Below are 20,641 nucleotides of genomic sequence, written 5' to 3'. Positions count from 1 at the left end.
GAACTGTATTCCACAATGGCTTCACCATTTTATATTCCAACCAACAATGAATAAGTGTTCCTATTTCTCCACATGCTTTTTAACACTTAAAATTTTCCATTTTTAAAAATAGTAGCTATTCTAGTGGGTGTGAAATGGTATCTCACTATGGTTTTGATGATGTTGAGCATCTTTTCCTATGCTTTCTGGCCATTTATGTATCTTCTTTGGAGAAATGTCTATTTGAAACTTTTGTCCATTTTAAAAATAGTGCTGCTTGTCTCTTTATTGTTGAGTTGTAGGACTTCTTTATATTAAATCCTTATTGGATATGCGGTTTCCAAATATTTCCTTCCATTCTGTGAGATGTCTTTTTACTTTCACGATGAAGTCCTCTGATGTACAAAAATTTAAGTTTTGATGAGGTACAACTTACCAATTTTTCCCTATTGTTCCTTGTGCTTTGGATATAAAGTCTAAAAATCCATTGCTTAATCCAAGGTTCTAAAGATGTTTCCCTATGCTTTCTTCTAGGAGTTTTACCAGTTTTGTTTTTAAACTTTTCTTTATTATTGTGTAACCTAACCTATATACAAAGCCGAGAAAGAAAAAAGCAATAGTTTTCAAAGCTCTCTTCAACAACTTGTTACAGGACAGGTCCCAAAGTTTGTCACGGCTACCATACCAATACAGTTTGAGTTCATATATTTAGGTCTCTGATCCACTTTGAGTTTACTTTTGTGTATGGTATGAGGTAAGGGTCTGCTTTCATTCTTTTGTATATGGAGATACGGTTTTCCCAGCACTATTTGTTGAAGAAACTATTCTTTCCCATTGAGTGGATTTGATACCCCTGTCAAAAGTCAATGGACCATAGATGTATGGGTTTAATTCTGAACTCTCAATTAGATTCCATATGGTCTTTATGTTTGTTCTTGTGCCAGTACCATGCTGTTTTGATTCCTGTAGCTTTGTAAAAAGCTTTAAAATTGGAAAGTATTAGTCCTTCATCTATTTCTTTTTAAAGATGGTTTTGGCTATTTGGGGTTCCTTTCCATATAAATTTGATGACTGGCTTTTACATTTCTGCAAAAAAGGTTGTTGGAATGTTGATTGAGACTGCATTGAATTTGTAAATTGCTTTGGGTAGAATTCACATCTTACAATATTTAGTCTTCTAATCCATGAATACAGACTGCCCTTCCATTTATTGTATTTTTTCTGGTAATATTTTATAGTTTTCATGTGTAAGTCCTTTATATTCTTGGTTAAATTTATTCCCAGATACTTGATTCTTGTAGTTGCAATTGTAAATCACTTTTCTTTCTGGATTATTTATAGAAGTTACTCTGCTCCCTCTGGAACAGGGCTAGAGAGCCACAATGGGAGCATGGGCTAGAATCATAGGCTAGAGCCTGGGAGTGTTTAGTGAAAGGGCCAGCAAGGGCCAGAGGATACTTCTAAAGTTTTAAAGCTGTGTTCTGGGATTCCGTCCAGTTATTGCAAACTTTTAACTGTCTTCCAGAGTTTTGAAGAAGATGGCTCTGCCAGTTTTTTCTAGTTATTCTGCTGGGGGATGGCACCTTAGAGCATCTTACATTACCATCTTGGTCATCCAGAAGCAATCTTTCCATTTGAAATGTATCATCTGCCTTATGACCAGTAACTGTACTAACCCTAAACACTTACAGTGTATCTGAATCAAATTTCAGCAGATTTTATTTATGTCTGTCAACTGACTTAATTATAGTACTCCTATTGAACAAAATATGTATAATATTAACATACCCAAATATAAATCAATTTGTGCAAAGAGTCTTCACATGGTCATTATTATTCTTAAAATAATTTTTCGCAAGGAAGCCACATTTCTGACAGTGGCATAAAAAACTTTAATGCTCAAGTTGCCACAATGTGACCATTTGCAATATATATGAAAACACACACACACAAACATCCTTGAGCTATCTCAGTGCTCCATATGTATTAACTACGTTGAACTCAGCCATGTCTTAACACATAGGTGCCCTGAATCACATATATAAAAATATTTATCCCCAAATAGCTTTGTAATAAGCATGGAATATCTTTTTGAAGATTTCCTTTAAAAAATACCTAGGTATTTAACTGGTAATTCTAAACTTTTGGAGAGGGTAGATCACATGAATCTGTGTATTCAAAAAAAACAACTGCACAAGTATTTTAATGTGTATAGTTGATATATTCTAATGACTATAAAAATACATGATATATTCAACATGCTTTACATTTTCTCTCATTTGATTATGACTCTAACAGCTGAATGTGCCAAATTCCAATTCCATCCTGGTTCCACTTGAGTCGAATCCTTGCAAGATGGTTAGAGGAGAACCTTCAGCAGCAATGGCACAGAAATACCCCTACCATATTTTCAATATGCTCACTGCATATCAGTACCTAAAACAATGGGTCAGCACTTTGAGTCATGCCGAGTGTGATGGGCAAGTAGAAAGGTCAGTTCTGATGTGCTACGCAAAAGCAAACAGCGTTAGCACTTTGGTTCTGCACTGCTCACAGGACCTGGCAATGGCATTCCATTGCTTCATCTGCTATAGCATTCTGCCCTCAAGGCTTTTGTGCCACCCCCAACTTCCTGTACTCTGAAGGAACCGGACAGAGTGGCAAGCAGGACAGAGAGCTCAGGAGGCCCTGACTGTACAATACAAGGGCCCCAAAGATTGCACAACATCTCTGACAGAATGTGGCACTTATCCCAATTAATCCAGTAGAATTCCCTTAACTTTTTTTTTATAAATACATACACTACCAATACAATACGATAAAATATGCATATCTTCTCCCCTCCAGTATGACAAAGGCCACATCAATTAAAATTTGGCAAATACTTCTTAGGCTATATACCTAGCACTGAGGACCCAGGCATTTTTTTTTTTTTTTAATATCCCAAGTGCATTTATATTTTGGAGCCCCCTTGGTATACCATAGTGAAACTTACAATCATATCCTTCATTAAAAATAACTTCCTGGCAAAACATTTTTGAAAGAAATGTTTTTTTGGTTTTGAAATTTTTGGCTATTACTTGTTTAATTTATGGTTTACTATGATTTCTCAGCACTCATTGCTAGAATCAACATGTAATGAAGATGACAAAATACTTGATTTTATATTTGCTTAAACAATTCTTTTTTGGCACAGGCAGCCTCTGGGAATTGAATAGATATTTCTTCTTGACTCTGTTACTTTTCTTTTTGCGTTTTAGAGACAATAAGTATCTTTTAAAAATACCCTCAACATTTGCAAGGTCCTTGAAAACAGTGTTATTGTCCAGTCATTGCATCCATAGTGCCTAATGAATATCATGGCTTTGATTGCAGGAGCTAGAAAGAGGCAATGTAAAGAGGAGCTGCATCCCTCAGGAACTGGCAGAAAAGATGACAGACTGAAGTAAAAGGGAGGGAACCCTAGGTGAGGAAAAAAATGGTTAAAGAACCCATGTCAAAGATCCTCAAACTCAGCATACAGGCTATCTGACCATTCAACAATCATTTTGAGCATATTTAGGAGGGGACACAAAGTTGAATGAAGCATTTTCCCCATCCCCAAGGAATTCAAAGCCTTGTAGGGAAAACAGGACTTGTATATAAGGTTTGAGACAGAGGTAGAAATATCTATAAGAAAGACCCAGAGTATAAAACATGGAGGAGGTAGTTATCACCAGGGCCACCAAATTGGACAACTCCACGGGGCACCAATCACACTGAAGCCTACGTGAATAATGGCCTTCACAGTTGTGCAGCACAGCAGTCAAGGCTAGGGGATATAAAAGGTTTTCAAGAAGACAGGGTGTTCTAATTTGCTAGCTGATGGAATGCAGCACACCACAGATGGATCAGCTTTCAATAAAAGAGGATTTTAGTTCTTTAGAGGAAGGGCAGCTAACTTTCAACTTAAGTTCTTTTTTACGTGGGAAGGCACAGGGCGATCTCTGCTGGCCTTCTCTCCAGGCTTGTGGGTTCCAACTTTCTCCGGGGTGATTCCTTCCTGCATCTCCAAAGGCCTGGGCAGAGCTGCGAGTGCTCAGATGAGGTATGTTGAGCTGCCTGGGCTGTACTAAGCTGAGCTCTCTCATTTAAGCACCAGCCGATTAAAGCAAACATCATTCATTGCAGTAGGCATGCCTCCTATCTGACTGCAGATGTAATCAGCAACAGATGAGATTCACATGCCATTGGCTCATGTCCACAGCAATAGAACTAGGCACCTTCACCTGGCCAAGTTGACAACTGAACCTAACTACCTCACAGGGCATCTTTTGGGTAGGTCTGTAAAAAACAGGAAGCTCTTTCACTTACTAGCTGAGTGACTTCTTTTGTTTGTTAATCTGTAATAGGGCTACTGACTTCAATGTTTCATTAGGATGAAACAAAAAAATTTATGTACTATGCTCTCTGTGCAAATCCATCCTTTTCTTGTTCTTTCCTCACTCTTTCCTTCCTTCTTTATTCAAATAAGCTTTTTTTTTGAGCTTCTACAGTGTGTCAGGCACTCTACCAAGTTCTCTATATATCATAAGGGACAATATACACAAGTCTGCCTTCATGAAGCTTAAAATAAAATGAGAATATACTATTACTTATTATTCCACAGACTTGTAGAATAATAGAAGGCAGAAGGCAGGTCAAGTAGGAGAAACAATGTGAGCAAAATCAAAGTAAAAGGTGTGTTCAGAAAACAATCAGTTATCTAGTTTGTCAGGAATAAGGAAGGGGAGGTGGATAGGGGAGGTCAAGGTTTGGGGAATGTGTGGTTAAGATCAACAGAGAGGTGTAGGAAGTCTGCTAGCAGAAGCAAGTGAGGAAGTAGATCAGGATGGCATATAAGATTTTATCTGCTACCTCAATTCTAGGGACCAATTGATAATGGTTTCCTGGAAAGCCTATTTAGAATGAATTCATGGTTGTTTGTCAATGTCAGCTTTAAGCATTGCAGGGCCCAGGAGTGATATGTGAATGGTGGGTTTGGCATTCTTACCCTAAATGATATTCGACAGCCTGTCTTTGTAAAAGGCCTAATTGGGAAGAATCTGTGTCATTACTCAGGCAAAGACTTAAGAGCACCAGAAGCAGCACAGAAGACTTGGAGTGGGAGGTAAACCACTGACTGACTGATGGCACAGCAGGTCGAGAGATCAAAGACTTACAGAGTGATGGTTACTGCCCTAATGAACTGGCCAAGAACTGAATTCAGGTTGGGCTGAGTCACCAAACCAGAGTTAATAGATTGGGAAAAGTGAAATCGCTTGGGTTTGGGAGGCAGAGAGTCCTGGGTTCAAATTCTAGCTCTTCCAATTATTTGTTCATTGTTATAATTAATTTTAATATAACCTCAACTAATATTTTTGAAACATAGATTCTCATTATAAAAAGTTGAGTATCTAATTAATAGGATTGTGAGAATGACCAAAATGCCCTGTACAGTGCCTGAAATGCATTAGGTACTCAATTAATTATACTTCCTTCCTCTTTTGCTGAAGTGACCAGAGATCCACACATAGAAAATTTTGTAGGTCTACATAAAAAAAATAGAGAGGAGGAGTTGGTGGGTATGCTGATCTGAAATTGTTCTAAAAGTCATGGTTTCTTTTCTAATCCAATCTCGTGGGGGCAGACATATTGTTTAGGGTAGAAACTTTGATTGGATTGTTTCCATAGAGATGTGACACACCCAGTTGCAGAAGTGACTTTTTGACTGGATTGTTTCCATGGGGATGTGACATACCCACCTGTGTGTGTGACCTTTTGATTAAATGGAGATGTGATTCCACCCATTCAAGGTGGGTCTTGATTCGTTTATTGGAGTCCGTTAAAAGGGGAAACATTTTGGAGGAATCACATACTCTTGGAGAACAGGTGCTTCAGAGCCAGCAGAGATCCAGACATTTGGAGATAGAGGAAAAAAAAATGCTCCTGGGGAAGTTGTTTGAAACCAGAAGCCAAAGGACCAACAGATGCCGGTGTTCCACACCCATCGGCCTTCCTTGAGTCAAGGTATCTTTCCCTGGATGCCTTGGTTTGGGCATTTTATGGCCTTAGAACTGTAAACTTGTAACTTAATAAATTCCCTACATAAAAGACAACCCATTTCTGGTATATTGCATTACAGCAGCATTTAACAAATGAAAACAGAGGGTAAATATTCAATGTGGCAGGGATGGCAGCTAAAAACAAAATGCAAATGATTAGAATTCAGGGGCCAGTGAAATGAAGATAATTCAATGGTTTGGTTAGGTGCCCATTGGGGATGGTTTTATGTATTGGATACCGTGGGAGGACACAGAAGAATAAGAAATTGTAATTCTCTGACAGAGTTCACAGCCCAGTGGGAAAGACAGTTTTTAAGCAAAAGTTATAATGTATAGTGATAAGTGTGGCTGAGAATTAGATACAAATGCCATGGAAGAGTTACTGGGCAGGGGAAGGGTAAGAAGGAAATTAGGGATAGTTTCACAGAAGCTGCTATGAGAGTAGATGAGGCTTTAGCTCAGTTTTGAAGAATATCAAAGTTTTTCTAAATGGAGGAGGAGGAGAAAGACATTATTCTTTGGAAAGAGAAGAATATGTGGAAGAGAAGGAATGTGTGAAATATTTTAGGTGCAGAGATGTAAAAATTGTACAGGATGAAAGCAGGGATGGGGAAGATAAGCATGATTCAGGCGATGAATACATGTAGGACAGCTTATTCTATTATTTCAGATGTGCAAAAAAATTTTCAAGACCAATCAATAATGGGTTATTATTATTAGCATTCCACCAATAGTTAGTGAAACTGAAGATGCATTTATTCTGTATAGGAAAGAATAACCGAATTAGGCAAATAAATATACATAAAACCGTAAATATTACAGCCCATATGAAAACTTGCCCAACTGAAAACTGGCAGGTGACATCTATTTAATCAAGAAACAAACTTGACTTACAACTCAAAGTTATTAGGTTTCAAAAGCTATACTGTCTTCAAAAAAACAAAAGGGAACTAAAAAAAATATCAAGACCTGACAGGATTTAAAATGAAATTAATACAAGGAATGTTCACTGATTTAAAAGAAAATCCTATTTGGCTAATTTACTTTGGAACACTCTCATTTTTTAGCAAATAAGCTAAAATGATTTTTGTCTAATTTTCATTATTTTTCTGTTTTGAAATACTCAGTGTTTGAAGCTTATCTACATGCTTAGGGTCTCCAATCTGCTTAACAGTATGGGTTGAGATTCAATTGTATATTGGGGTTAAACAAGAAGGGAGATGTAGGGGAGCTGACATGCCTTTCTTGAATAAAGTTTGAGAAGCTGTTGTCTTTAGCGCTCTAAATATTCCCTTAAGAATGACATCATCACTTAGCTGAATCATAGGCAATAAATTCCACCTTGCAAAAAGAGAAGTACCAGAACACAGCACCAGTTATGCTGAACAGGGCAGAACAGGCACCTAGAGGAGGGAGGGGCAGCTTTAGAAAAGCCTGGGCACCATTACCTCCAGGTCTTTTGGTCTGGAGACAAGCCTATTATCTAGAAATGACCACATTTGTGGGATATCAGGACAGTGCAACAACTTAATTACACAGGTAAAGAAACCAAGTCATAGGAAGGACACTAGCTGACATCGGTCTGTAATTTGAGTCAAGAACAGGGCACCAGGCCAGAATTAAGAAATTGGTCTCCAACTTCACACTCATTTCTTAGTCTATTCTACTAAACCAAAAGAAATACTTCATAGGATAATCCAATGAATCACGATCATGACGTAACAAATAAATAATTAAACAAAAACCCACTTAACCTCAAATATGTCCATAAACGAATTGCAAGTTGGAAAGGTAATTTAAAAATATACTTTTGAATTATTCCGAACTAAAATCAAGTTTAGGAAATTGTAAGAAGGTAGTTCAAACAAAAGCTAATTTTGTTTAATGAACTAACCAGGAAGGCATTGTGAAAGTATTGTGCAACTAAATGCTTAGCTAATTACTGTGAGATCAAATAACTGTTACCATAGTTACTGTACACTGTTTTCCATAATAACTTTTATCACTTCAATAAATCTTTGTGATGCAACAGATATAAAAAGTTTACTGTAACATGACTATAATGTTTTGGAAAGCACACACTGATGACTGACCTACTGAAATTACCTTCCCATATTTGTCAGTGAACAAGGGATGATACCAGTATCTGGATGATTCAATATCAAAATGTTTCAATGGTTTCTTTAATAGACTATAATTCTTCAAAAGTTGAATTAGGTGGTCCTGTCATTTAATGGCCCTTTTGGTATTATACTTGACTTTAAATGAGGATAAAAACAGTAGCTACCATTTATGAAGAAATAATTATCAGGTTTTATGCTGGGCAGTTTGCATACATCCTCATGTAATCCTCACCACACTACTGTAGGATGAGGATCCCATCCCAATGTCACCTCGCTCCCTCTTGAGGGGCATTTCAACCCAGGTCGTCTAGCTTCACAGTCAATTCTTTTTGTACCATACATACGGCTTATGTAAAATAAAAATAATAGTGATAAGACAATTTCTATAATAAATTGTTTTTTTAATGTTTTTTTATAATTGTTTTATTGTTGCTGTATATAATGCTAAAGTTACACTAGAATATCACAGGCAACTCCTTGACACAATGATTGGCTGGTCTGACAGCTGAAATGATGTCACAGCTTCACCAGAAAATGGACATTCATTCCCTGGATACTCCAGGAGTTTAGACCTGGTGATATTAATACTCTATCCCCACCTTTCCAACAATCCCCCTCCCGAGGCCCCCCCACCCCCAAAGTTTCATCATTTGCCATCTTCACTCTTTCTTGTATCCTGCTTGTCCTTTTCTAGGTCTAAATGCCATTTCTAGATCTAAATTACCATTTCACTTACACATAAGTGAAATGGTAAACATGATATAAGTTAAGACGGACAATAAACTTCTAGTATGAGTGTGATAAGATAAGGAAAGTGAAGATTTAAAATTCAGTCCTGTCACTGTGAGCTATACAGCCTTGGGCAAGTCACTAGTACCTCTGTCTGGGCTTTCTCAACTGGAAAATGGGGCAATAATTCCCACCTTCAAACTCATAGGGATATTATGCAGATTCATTTATTAATGTTATTGAATTCTTTGAAGATATAAAGTGTTAAATATAGTAATCATTATTAGGTGAGATGTAAAACATATATGATTAGAGAGTTATTAGAAAGCAAGACTGAAAACCAATATCAAAAGGGTAACCCACTGCAATAAAGCAAGCATGCATATTCCAGAATCTTAATAAAGTCAGTGAGTTGCTACTTATGAAACCTGATTCACATTTATTCAGTACTGTTCCCAAGGTCTCAGTTCTAAGAGGCCAGAAGGTATTTCATTGTTGGTTTCAAAGAAGAACAGGTAAGATTCACGTCAGGGACTCAATCAGCTTTTGATGTTTCTGCTATTGTAATGTCTTTCATGTCGGAGACAGTCAAAGGCTGGCACCACTATCTTAACACCCTTGCCCACGTAGCTGGAAACTTGCCTTTGACTCTATCTCCCTCTTTCCCAACCAGTTTCCAAGACCTCCCAAATACTTCTCTAATCCAATTCCTCCTTTCTATTCCCATCTCCTTAGTGCCTTAAAGCAGAGCCTCCTCACTTATCTTAATCATCACAATAGTGTCATAATGCTTTCCCTGCCTGGGGTGTCCCCCCTCTTTAATCTCCTCTTAACCTTCCAGAAAGTAACAATGCTATCTTGCCTCTGCTTAAAAACAATTCAGTGCATACCACTGCCTTTGAGATAAATTCAGATTTGTTAGCAAGTCATATAGGGATTTTTATAAACCATCTCCTGTTTGCTATATACTGTACACTGTTTACAACTTCATTTTTTACATTTCTCCTTATCACACTCTAGTCACTCTCTCTCTTTTGGTAGCTGCCTATGCTTACTGCTAACTGCAACATATACTAAACCATATTTGAAATCTCTTTACTTGAAAAGATACTAGCCTTGAAGAACCCTGAGAGTAGTGACATTCTTTATTTTGATTTGGCATAAAGTATATACATACTCAGTAAATATTAAGTGAATGAAACAAAGGCTTTCAGGGGACAAGTTAACTAGTTTGTTAACTTATTTTGTTATACTCTCAGCTTGGTAAAAGGCTCTTGAGTAATCTGATTGATGATGACAATGACTGATTCAGGGTTTCATATTACTGAGACTCAAGTGAACCTAGTTATTTTCTGCACTATAGATCTTAACACTCAAGTTTTCCTTTTAAGCTTTTATATTTAGACAGATTCCATGAACTACTACCAAGAAGCAAACACTAAAAGCATAAAACAAGAATAAGTGATCTTGTAGAAATCTGGGTCATTGACTGTTTGCACCTATCAATCAGAACATGTCTGCAAAAAACTTCATCAAAGCAAGACAGGCACAGGAAATAAATTAATCAAGCAGTGAGTGGAAAACAGAGGAGTTTTATTTTAAAGTGATATGGTTTTGTTTGCTCCATAGATATAGAGAAAAGTTTAAGAAAAACAGCATTTTACATCTTTGCTCTAGAATATTATTGGACACATAAAACCAAATCAGCCATACCCAAACCAACTTCTCTACCTGTTATTTTAGTTTCCTGCTTTTTGACATTCTTCCTCCTCCTGAATCTCAATTTTTATTTTCTAAACTCAGGAATACTCTTGTGATTATTCAGTAGTCTAGATACGCAGGCCTTGCCTTTCATTACCTCTAGTAAGGCTGAATTACAAACACAAAAGTCAACTACTGTTTTTTTATTTTACCCTCTATTTTTTTTTTCCAGATCGTACAATATGTAGCCTTTTGTGTTTAGCTTCTATCACTCAGCCTAATGTTTTCAAGGTTCATCCATGTTGTCATATGTCTCAGAACCTCATTCTTTTTACTGGCGAATGATATTTCATTGCATGGAGAGACACTGTATTTATCCATCAGTTGAATATTTCGGAGGCTTGTGTGAATAGATTTTGCTTCTTAAACATTATAGAAGGAAGGGAGTAAGAGAGGGAGGGAGGGAAAAAGGACAGAGAGAAATGCAAGCAAAACTTCAAGGGTTTTTCCAGCTCTGCTCCCATTCCTCCAACGCCCCCCCCAACCCCCCCTCCAAATCTTCCCCCTTCTTCCCCTCCACCCCAGATTCTGCTGGCTTTCTGCTTAGCACATAACAAAACTCAGCATGGGAGGAATTTGAAGATGCTGAATGAATGAGTGAATGATTAATACATTTTGGAGCATCTTTAAATGGAGTTTTAATCCTATCATTAATTGGCATTCCCAGGCCCAGTTTCAGAGGGGACTGACCTGATCTAAGGGGTTAACGGAGTCTTCCTGGGGGGGCCTGCAGGGGCTGAGGGCAGGAGACATTTCTGCCAAGGCAAGGAGCATCCACCGAAAACGCAGCAAATGCCAAGCCCCACAAATTATTTTGTGAATTTCATGGACACTATAAATATTACATAGCACATTTCCCCTCTTCCATCAGCCAAGGAAGCAGGTGCTGCACATTTGACAAAGTAAGTGACGGACTCGGCCAGAGACCGGCCTGATCTGTAAAAAATATCGCCATTCCTCACTTCCAAACTTCTCCCTGGGTGTGGGAAAGGCCTGAGTGAGAAGATTCTTGTGTTAGAGAAAGTCCAGAGTTGAGTTGTCAAATAAAAGCTCCAAATTTTATTTTAATTCCAGTGATATCCAAGGCTGATAACAGCCTCACCAAAATCCAAATGAAATACATATTTTAGGAATTTTAATCTAAGCATTATCAGCAAATGTGCTACTTTGGGGGATGAATTATTTATTTGGGACTAAAAGGAGAACACAAGCCTAGGAATAGCAGCAAATGAAAGTTCAAGGCTGATGCCCACTGGTCTGTCTCCAGCTCAGAGAGCTGACAACCTGGCTCACATGCCTGGGGCTTCCCCAAACTGAGTGGGAGGTGGGGTGTGGTGGAGGGCCGGTCCTGGAAATGCCTAACATCCTGCCTATCTCAGCTTTGCTTTTCCACGTGCCCTTGAAAGCATGTCGTGCTGAAGCATCTTGAATTTCTTCTGTGTTGATTCTTGTGGTGGTTGAATTGTTTTCCCTAAAAAGATCCGTTTACATCCCGAACACTGGGTCCTATGAACCTGCCCTTACTTAGAAATAAGGTTCTTTGCACGTGCAGCTAGTTAAGACGAGGTCACACTTGGGATAGTGTGGACCCGAAATCCAATGCGGGAACTTAGATGAGGAGAGAGATCCAGGTGGGTACTGAACAGGGAGGCAGGGCTGGGAAAGATGTGCCACCAGCCAAGGAACACTTGGGTGAGGCCAGGGAGGCACCTGCCCTGGAGACTTCATATGGAATTGACCCTGCCAATACTTTGATTTCAGATTTCTGGCCTCCAGAGAGTGGTGACAGATGTTTGAAGCTACCTGATTTGAGATACTTTGAGACAGAGGTCCCATGTAACTAATACCAGTTGTCGACCAGAAAAAAGTTGAATTTGGAATGTTCTGTCTTATTCGGAACTGGGAAAGAATCAGTTTCCTTGCACACAGTGAGTACAGAATATGTTTGACTTTTGCAAAAGTAAAGTGCTCCAGATTTCAGGGGTGTGTGTGGGACCCTCTGTGGGCAGGTGAAGGTCTGAATGTGTGTGTGGGGTGTCCAAACAGGTCTTACATTGGCAATGAGTCCTGCCGGCCCGAGGGTGCGAAGTCTGGATTTGTCCTGTCCAGTGGAACTTTCTGCAACGATGCAAATGTTACTTCTCTGCATCACCCAATTCAATGAGTATGAGCTGCATGGGGCCGTCTGACATTTGGAATATGGCTAGTGTGACTGAAGACCTCAGTTGCTTGCTCAAAATTTTTTATTTGATTTTAACTGATTTAAATTTTAAAACGGTTGCCTATTGGGAGACTTTTAAGACCGTTTGGAACAACTTGGGTACTTGAGCCTGCTTTTCCGATGGTAAATGTTGTGAAATCTAAAGGCAGGTCAAGTATTCCTGATGAAAATTCAGGGTCTGAATTTAGGTAGACAGTAAGTGTAAAACGCACACTAGACCTCCAAGATTTAGTTCCCAAAATGGTCAAATATTTCGTGAATAACGTTTATATTGACTCCATGTTGGAATGATAAATGCCTGGGATATAATGGGTTAAATAAAATATATTACTAAAATTAATTTCATCTGACTCAATTTACTTCTCCAGTGTGGCTACAAGAAAATCTGAAAAACGTGGCTCATGGAGCAGTGCTGGTTGGCAGTGCTGACAGCCAGACCCCAGCCAGGCCCCCACTGTGGAAGGTGACAGGGTCTTGGCTTTCATGGACTTAGGGCTGGGGGGAGATAGACGGTAACAAGCAGGAAAATGGCAGCATCACAGGAATGCATTGAAGAAGTTCCCTATGTGCATCCTGTCCCTCGGATCAGTCTACAACCTGCACAACTGTACATGGCAGAACTGCTGAGGGCCCCAGTGCAGGCAGCTCCCAGACAGGGAGGTCAGCAGCCAAGGTCAATGAGGAGTCCTGGCACCAGGGACAGCCAGTGTGGTGCTCCCCAAGGTCCCAGTAACTGAATGTTCAGAACAAAAGCTCAGGCTCTCGATCTGACAGCAAGAGACTTGTCTGCAGTCTCAGCTCTTCTGGAAGGGCCAGAAATTGCAGGATCGAGGAGATTGTAGCAGTCAATCAAGGTAGTATGTAGCATACCTTATATTTTTAATCCCAAAGACTCAGCACTTTCTTTTTCTGTACATCCCTACCAGGTATGCTAGAACAGAAATCTCTCGGATGCCTAAATATTATTCAGAAGAACAGGTATAAGGAAAATGATAAGTTGAAGAGAGTCTTCTATTCTTCCCAACTATATATAGCAGGACGAATTAATATACACTTCAGAAAAAAATCTTAACAAAAAAAGATAATTTAGCATGAATCTAGCACAAAGAGTTTATAATATTGGGGTATAGGAGGAAAACTACTATTGCGTCTATGGGCTATGTTTAACAGGAAGACAACAACATTACCACAGCAGGGTAAATACCAGCAGTAAATAATGGGGGTGGGGGAAGAGAGGGACAAGAGTTAAGGGTAGGTTTGGATTTTCTATTTGGGGAGGGTGGATTTACCAATTATTTTTCTCTTGGGAGCAATGAAAATTGTCTAAAGCTGAGAATGTTGATGATTATACCACGAAGTGAGGATAATGTGAGACATGGACTGTTGATTTTGGATATTATACATGATGCCTAATGGATGGAGGTGGCTGAAGGATAACACTGAGAAGTAGAATGGTGAACTGCAGTGTATACATATGATCAAATATTGTGCTGCTTCAAAAAGGAGCAAAGTCATGAGGCATGTAATGCTGTGAATGAACCTGTAGGACATTACGTGATATAAAATAAGCCAGAAATAAAAGAGGAAATATTGTGTAAGTTCTTATGGCAATCACACCTAGTCTGGAGCTGTAACTGTTATTTCTAGATTCTGAGAGGCTGTGCTATACATGTATAACCTGTTTTTTGCCCTGGAATTTTGGGTACCTGTGTGACACCTAAGAGTAGGACTTCTGCAATTCTAAAGGTCAGCATTGCCACAGACAACAACTGTTAAAGAAATTGAAAAAGAGATCAGGAACATAGTCGATCAGGTCAGGACTAAGGTAAACCAGAATACAGGGGTAAGGAGAACATTGTCTGTATTTTAGAATGTCCCCTAATCTAAGAGACCAAAGGAAGAAAAGGTTTATTTTGTCCCCAAACTAAATTTTTTGTAACACATAATCGAACTCAGCCTGTCTGAACAGATCATTTAAACAACCCAAACAAAAGAGCCCAGAATGGGAATGAGGGCTTGTAATTCTGTATAGCTTAATGAAATACCTGGATACATCCCAGAGTATGTTGAGCAGATAATTAAAAAGTATTGGCAAAGCCCCTTGCAGTAAGAGAGAACAAATATGGAACTATTAAACTTTACCACTGGGAAAACCACTGATACTGTCTCAAACATTAGGGACTCCCAAATCAATAGGTCAATCGTGAGGCTTGGTCTTGTGAAGCTTATTTATGTAGCAGAGAAGCTAAGCCTAACCTACAGTTATATCTACATGTTACTTTCAAAGGACCTATTTTGTTGCTCAGATGTGGCCTCTTTCTCTCTAAGCCCAACTCTGCAAGTAAAATCATTACCCTCCCCACTATGTGGGACATGATATCAAGGGGTGAAAATTTCCTGGCAATGTGGGATGATTCTCAGAAATGAGCTTGACCCTGGCACCATGGGATCGACAAGGCCTTCCTGAACAAAAGGAGAAAAGATTTGCAACAAATAAGGTATCAGTGGCTGAGAAAGTTCAAATAGAGTTGAGATGGGTCTCTGGAGGCTTACTCTTACGCAAACTTCAGCTCAATATTGCTATTTATCTTGGTTTGCCAACCCTCAACCAAAACTTTCCTGCCAACCCTAAAGAATACCTAGGGCTCTATCTGAGATTCTACAAAGGTTCCATGCACTAAGATTACTTTACAGAAACCTACAACCTCCAGATAAGTCCTGAACCCTCTCCAGAGGATCAACTAGCTCCATTCCCCATCCAATATTGTCAACAGCCCTTTTGAACATGAAAAAGTTAGAATGGGCCTAGTCTAAATACCCCTAAGGACTGGGAGAAAGATCCAAGGAGAAGGTAGAGTTATAACAGAGAAAACAGGGTATAACAAAAGATTATGACTGCTGAATCATTATTTTGATATTTTTTTTTTAGTCTCCAGTATCTTGGTACAGCTAGAAGGAAAAACCTGTAATTGCAGAACTGTAACCCAAATCAAACTCTGAAATCTGTTCTATAACTAATTGTTACAGTGTGCTTTGAAATGTACTGCCTTATTTGTGTATCTGTTATTTTTCACAATAAAAATTAATGTTTCCTAAAAAAAAGACAATTTATATCTCCAGAAAGTCCTATGCAGCTTCCCCCATACAAGGTGAACAATAGTGTTAATTGTCCCTGTCACCATCGAATATTTTCATTATTCAAGAAATTTTAGTAAGAACAAAGTCAGTCAAAATTTTGACTTTATAAGACATATTGCGGAGTGCTTATTTGCTCTTTTAACCATTATTTCATTCTACAATTTGAAGGTGTTTAAAAAATATTCCTGGCAAGATGTCTTCTTGGAATATCAGTTTCACTTTTTTGAGGATTATCTTTGAAAACAAACATGAATGAAGAAGAAAAGCTGAAATGCTAAGATTAAAAAATAAATTTCACTGAAATCTCATATTACGGCAGGCCACTCTGGGTTATACCTCACTTTTTGGAAATAAGCCTTTTAGGCCTTCTCTGTGGAAGGACTGAGAAGTCCTGATCTTGGGGTATCCATTCATTTGACAAACACCCAGAGTGTCAGTTATGTGCCAAACACTGGAAATTCAGAGATGAATCTCAAGAAGCCCCTACCTATCTGGGGATATCAGAATGACTCCATGTTTCAGACTGTGGCTTTTCATTAATTCAGAACACGTTTAGTGAGTGCCGGGTGTTAGGCACTAGGAAGACAGCAGCGAATGCAACACACACAGCTCTCTGTGCCATAGGGGTGATATCTGACAGGGATTCTTGAGTTAGTCTAAAACTAGTTTTTCTAAGGCAAATCAGTCTTCTTATCTCATTCCAGAGCATAAGCATGGTACATCTGGAACCCAGCAGTAAATCAAATATGAGCTACAAGTAATATTTAGTTTTTTTATAAGAAGCTGTGCTCTGTTCCATGATTTCACAAGTATAACTGGCATTCCAATCTCTAAGAGAGGGCTCCCAGAAACATTAGAGGGCCAAATGGACATCTCTGTATAGGTCCTTAGGAAACCACAACTAAGATAATGATTCTTATTTGGCCACTTTGAGCTTTCAAATCCAAGCCTAGGGTTTTTGAAGACAGATGCCATCACATATCTTATTCTCTTCTGCTCTTTTAGTTGGGGTACTTAATATTTGTTGATCTAATTTAATTTATGGATTGAAGAATACTTTCTTCTTTTTTATGTTTTGTTTTGTTTTTGCCTCCTACAAGCACTTTTTTAATAACTGATTTTTTGAGACATAATTCACATGCCATATATTCACCCAATTACAGTGCACAGTTTGGGGATTTTGAGTTTATTCTCAAAGCTTTGGAACCATCTCCACGATTCATTTTGGAACATTTCCATCACCCCCAAAAGAAACCTCTGCACCCATCAACAGTCACCCCCCAGCCCTCCGTCCCCAGCTCCTGGTGACCCCTATTTCTGTCTCTAGATTTGCCTCTTCTGGACATCAGTGGAATCAGACAACATGTGGCCTTTTGCATCTGGATTCCTTCACTGAGCATCATGCCTTCAAGGCTTATCCATGTTGTCATGTGGGCCACAACTTCGTTTCCTTTTATGGCTTAATGTTATTTTGTTGTATGAATGGATCGTAGTTTATCCATGCATCAGTTGGTGGACACTGAGTTGTTCCCATATCTTGGTGATTATGAATCATGCTGCACTAAACATCTGTGTACAAGTTTTTATGCAGATGTTTCATTTTCTTGGTAAATACCTAGGAATGGAATTGCTGGATCATGAGGTAATTCTCTGTTTAAGGAGCTATCAGACTCCTTTCCAAAGTGGCTCTACCATTTTGCCTTCCCCCCCCAATGTCCAAGGTACCAGCTTCTCCACATCTCTTCCAACATTTGCTCTTGTCTATAGTTTTGAGTGTGGCTGCCCACGTTTTGAGTGAGGTGGTGTCTCATGGATTGGATTTGTGTTTCCCTGATGGCTAATAATGTTGAACATTTTTTTCATGTGCTTGTTGGCCATTGGTGGATCTTTTTTGGAGAAATATCTGTTCAGATTCTTTTCCCATTTTTAAATCAGGTTATTGTCTCCATTATTGACTTGCATGAGTTCTTTCTATATTCTAGGTGTAAGTCCCTTATCAGACATGTTTTGTAAATACTTCCTCCCATACTGTAGGTTGTCTTTTCACTTTCTTGATAGTTTCTTTTGATATAGAAAGTTTTAAATTTTGGCAAAGTCCATTTTCTCTGTTTTCTTTTTGGTTGCTCATCCTTTTGGGTGTCGTATTAAGAATCCATTGTCAAGTAAAAGGTTACAAAGATGTACACCTCTGTTTTCTTTTGAGTTTTGTAGTTTTAGCTCTTACCTTTTGGCCTCTGATCCATATGGAGTTAATTTTAGCAAATGGTAGGGGCTCAACTTCATTCTTTTGCATGTGGGTATCCAGTGTCCCAGCACCTTTTTTTTTTAATAAATTTTATTTTATTTTTTTAAATACCAAAAAACATATAACAAACGCAAATATTCCTATTTTGATCATTCCATTCTACATATATAATTAGTAATTCACAATATCATCACATAGTTGCATATTCATCATCATGATCATTTCTTGGAACATTTGCATCTATAATTCAGAGAAAGAAATAAAACAAAAACAGAAAAAAAAAAGTATACATACCATATCCCTTACCCCTCCCTTTTTCATTGATCACTAGCATTTCAAACTAAATTTATTTTAACATTTGTTCCCCCGTTACTTATTTTTATTCCATATGTTCTATTTGTCTGTTGACAAGGTAGATAAAAGAAGCATCAGACACAAGGTTTTCACATTCACATAGTCACATTGTGAAAGCTATATCATTATTCAATCATCTTCAAGAAACATGGCTATTGGAACACAGCTCTACTTTCAGGCAGGGGTGCAGATTAGCCTCTCCATTACATCTTGAATAACAAGGTGATGTCTACTTAATACATAAGAATAACCTCCAGGATAACTTCTCAACTCTGTTTGGACTCTCTCAGCCATTGACACTTTGTCTCATTTCACTCTTCCCCCTTTTGGTCAAGAAGGTTTTCTCAATCCCTTGATGCTGAGTCTCAGCTCATTCTAGGGGTTTTCTCAATATTTTGATGCTGAGTCTCAGCTCATTCTAGGATTTCTGTCCCACATTGCTAGGATAGTCCACACCCTGGGAGTCATGTCCCACATAGACGGGGGAGGGTGGTGAGTTTGCTTGTTGTGTTGGCTGGAGAGAGAGGCCACATCTGAGCAACAAAGAGGCTCTCTTGGGGGTTACTCTTAGGCTTAATTTTAAGTAGGCTTGACCTATCCTTTGGGGGTTAAGTTTCATATGAACAAACCCCAAGATTGGAGGCTCAGCCTATAGCTTTGGTTGTGCATAATGCTTGTGAGAATTTCAAGAATTCAACTTGGGGAAGTTGGATTTTCCCCAGTTCTCACCATTCCCTGAAGGGGACTTTGCAAATACTTTTCCACTCACTGATCAAATCACTCTGGGTTTCATCGGGACCTCACTCTGGACAAACCAACAAAATCTCACGTCCTACCCAAGGTTCCATGTACTTATGGTGTTCAATTAAGCTGTCTACATAAGTTATATTAGAAAATGCACTAGTCAAAATATGAATTTTGTACCAAATAAATATTTTTTGCTTTAGTCTCACACATAAGTTGAAATTTTAAAATATTAATTACCATCTATTTTCAGCACCCTGCAGTAATGACATTCCTTTGTTCTTCCTCATGCAAAAACATTTTTAAAATTTGTGCATTTAGTCATTATCACTATACACTCTAGGTATTCCTAGATTATACCATCTCAATCTTTATCGTCTATCTTTCTTTCTGATTTCATTTGTGCCCCCAGCCCTCGTCCCTCTATCATTCTCACATTCAGCTTCATTCAGTGTTTTAATATAATTGCATTACAGTTAGGGAGTATTGTGCTGTCCATTTCTGAGTTTTTATATTCAGTCCTGTTGTACAATCTGTATCCCTTCAGCTCCAATTACCCAATCTTACCCTATTTCTACCTCCTGATGGTCTCTGTTACCAATGAAATTCTCCAAGTTAATCCACTAATGTCAGTTCATATCAGTGAGACCATACAGTATTTGTCCTTTTGTTTTTGGTTAATCTCATTCAGCATAATGTCCTTAGGGTCTATCCATGTTGCTACATACTTCATAACTTTATTCTGTCTTACAGCTGCATAATATTCCATCGTATGTATATACCACAGTTTGTTTAGCCATTCGTCTGTTGATGGACATTTTGACTGTTTCCATCTCTTTGCAATTGTAAATAATGCTGCTATAAACATTGGGTGTGTAAATGTCCGTTTGTGCCCTTGCCCTTATGTCCTTTGAGTAGATACCTAGCAATGGTATTGCCGGGTCATATTGCAATTCTATATTCAGCTTTTTGAGGAACCGCCAAACTGCCTTCCAGTGCGGTTGCACCATTTGACATTCCCACCAACAGTGGATAAGTGTGCCTCTTTCTCCACATCCTCTCCAGCACTTGTCATATTCTGTTTTATTGATAATGGCCATTATAGTGGGTGTGAGATGATATCTCATTGTGGTTTTGATTTGCATTTCTCTAACAGCCAGGGAGAATAATACTTTCTTAATGAGTCTTACCAGTTGTAGTTATCATTCTCCCAGCTACTTCATTATAATATCCCTGCTCCATGGATAGGAAATGGTGTTGTTGT

General features: G+C 38.5%; 1 protein-coding gene and 1 pseudogene across 2 annotated transcripts in view; one reads left to right on the top strand and one right to left on the bottom strand.

The window, feature by feature from the left end:
- The window catches only part of NSMCE2 (NSE2 SUMO ligase component of SMC5/6 complex), a 351,982-nt gene that overhangs the window by 80,697 nt on the left and 250,644 nt on the right, over positions 1 to 20,641 (bottom strand). The gene's annotated exons all lie outside the window — the stretch shown is intronic.
- The window catches only part of LOC143685752 (aldo-keto reductase family 1 member B10 pseudogene), a 44,638-nt pseudogene continuing 37,420 nt past the window's right edge, over positions 13,424 to 20,641 (top strand).

The sequence above is a fragment of the Tamandua tetradactyla genome, chromosome 6 (genome assembly GCF_023851605.1).
Source record: "Tamandua tetradactyla isolate mTamTet1 chromosome 6, mTamTet1.pri, whole genome shotgun sequence".
Lineage (NCBI taxonomy): Eukaryota > Metazoa > Chordata > Mammalia > Pilosa > Myrmecophagidae > Tamandua > Tamandua tetradactyla.
The sequence above is the reverse complement of the archived record's forward strand: the minus strand, read 5'-3'. Positions and strand labels throughout refer to the sequence as shown.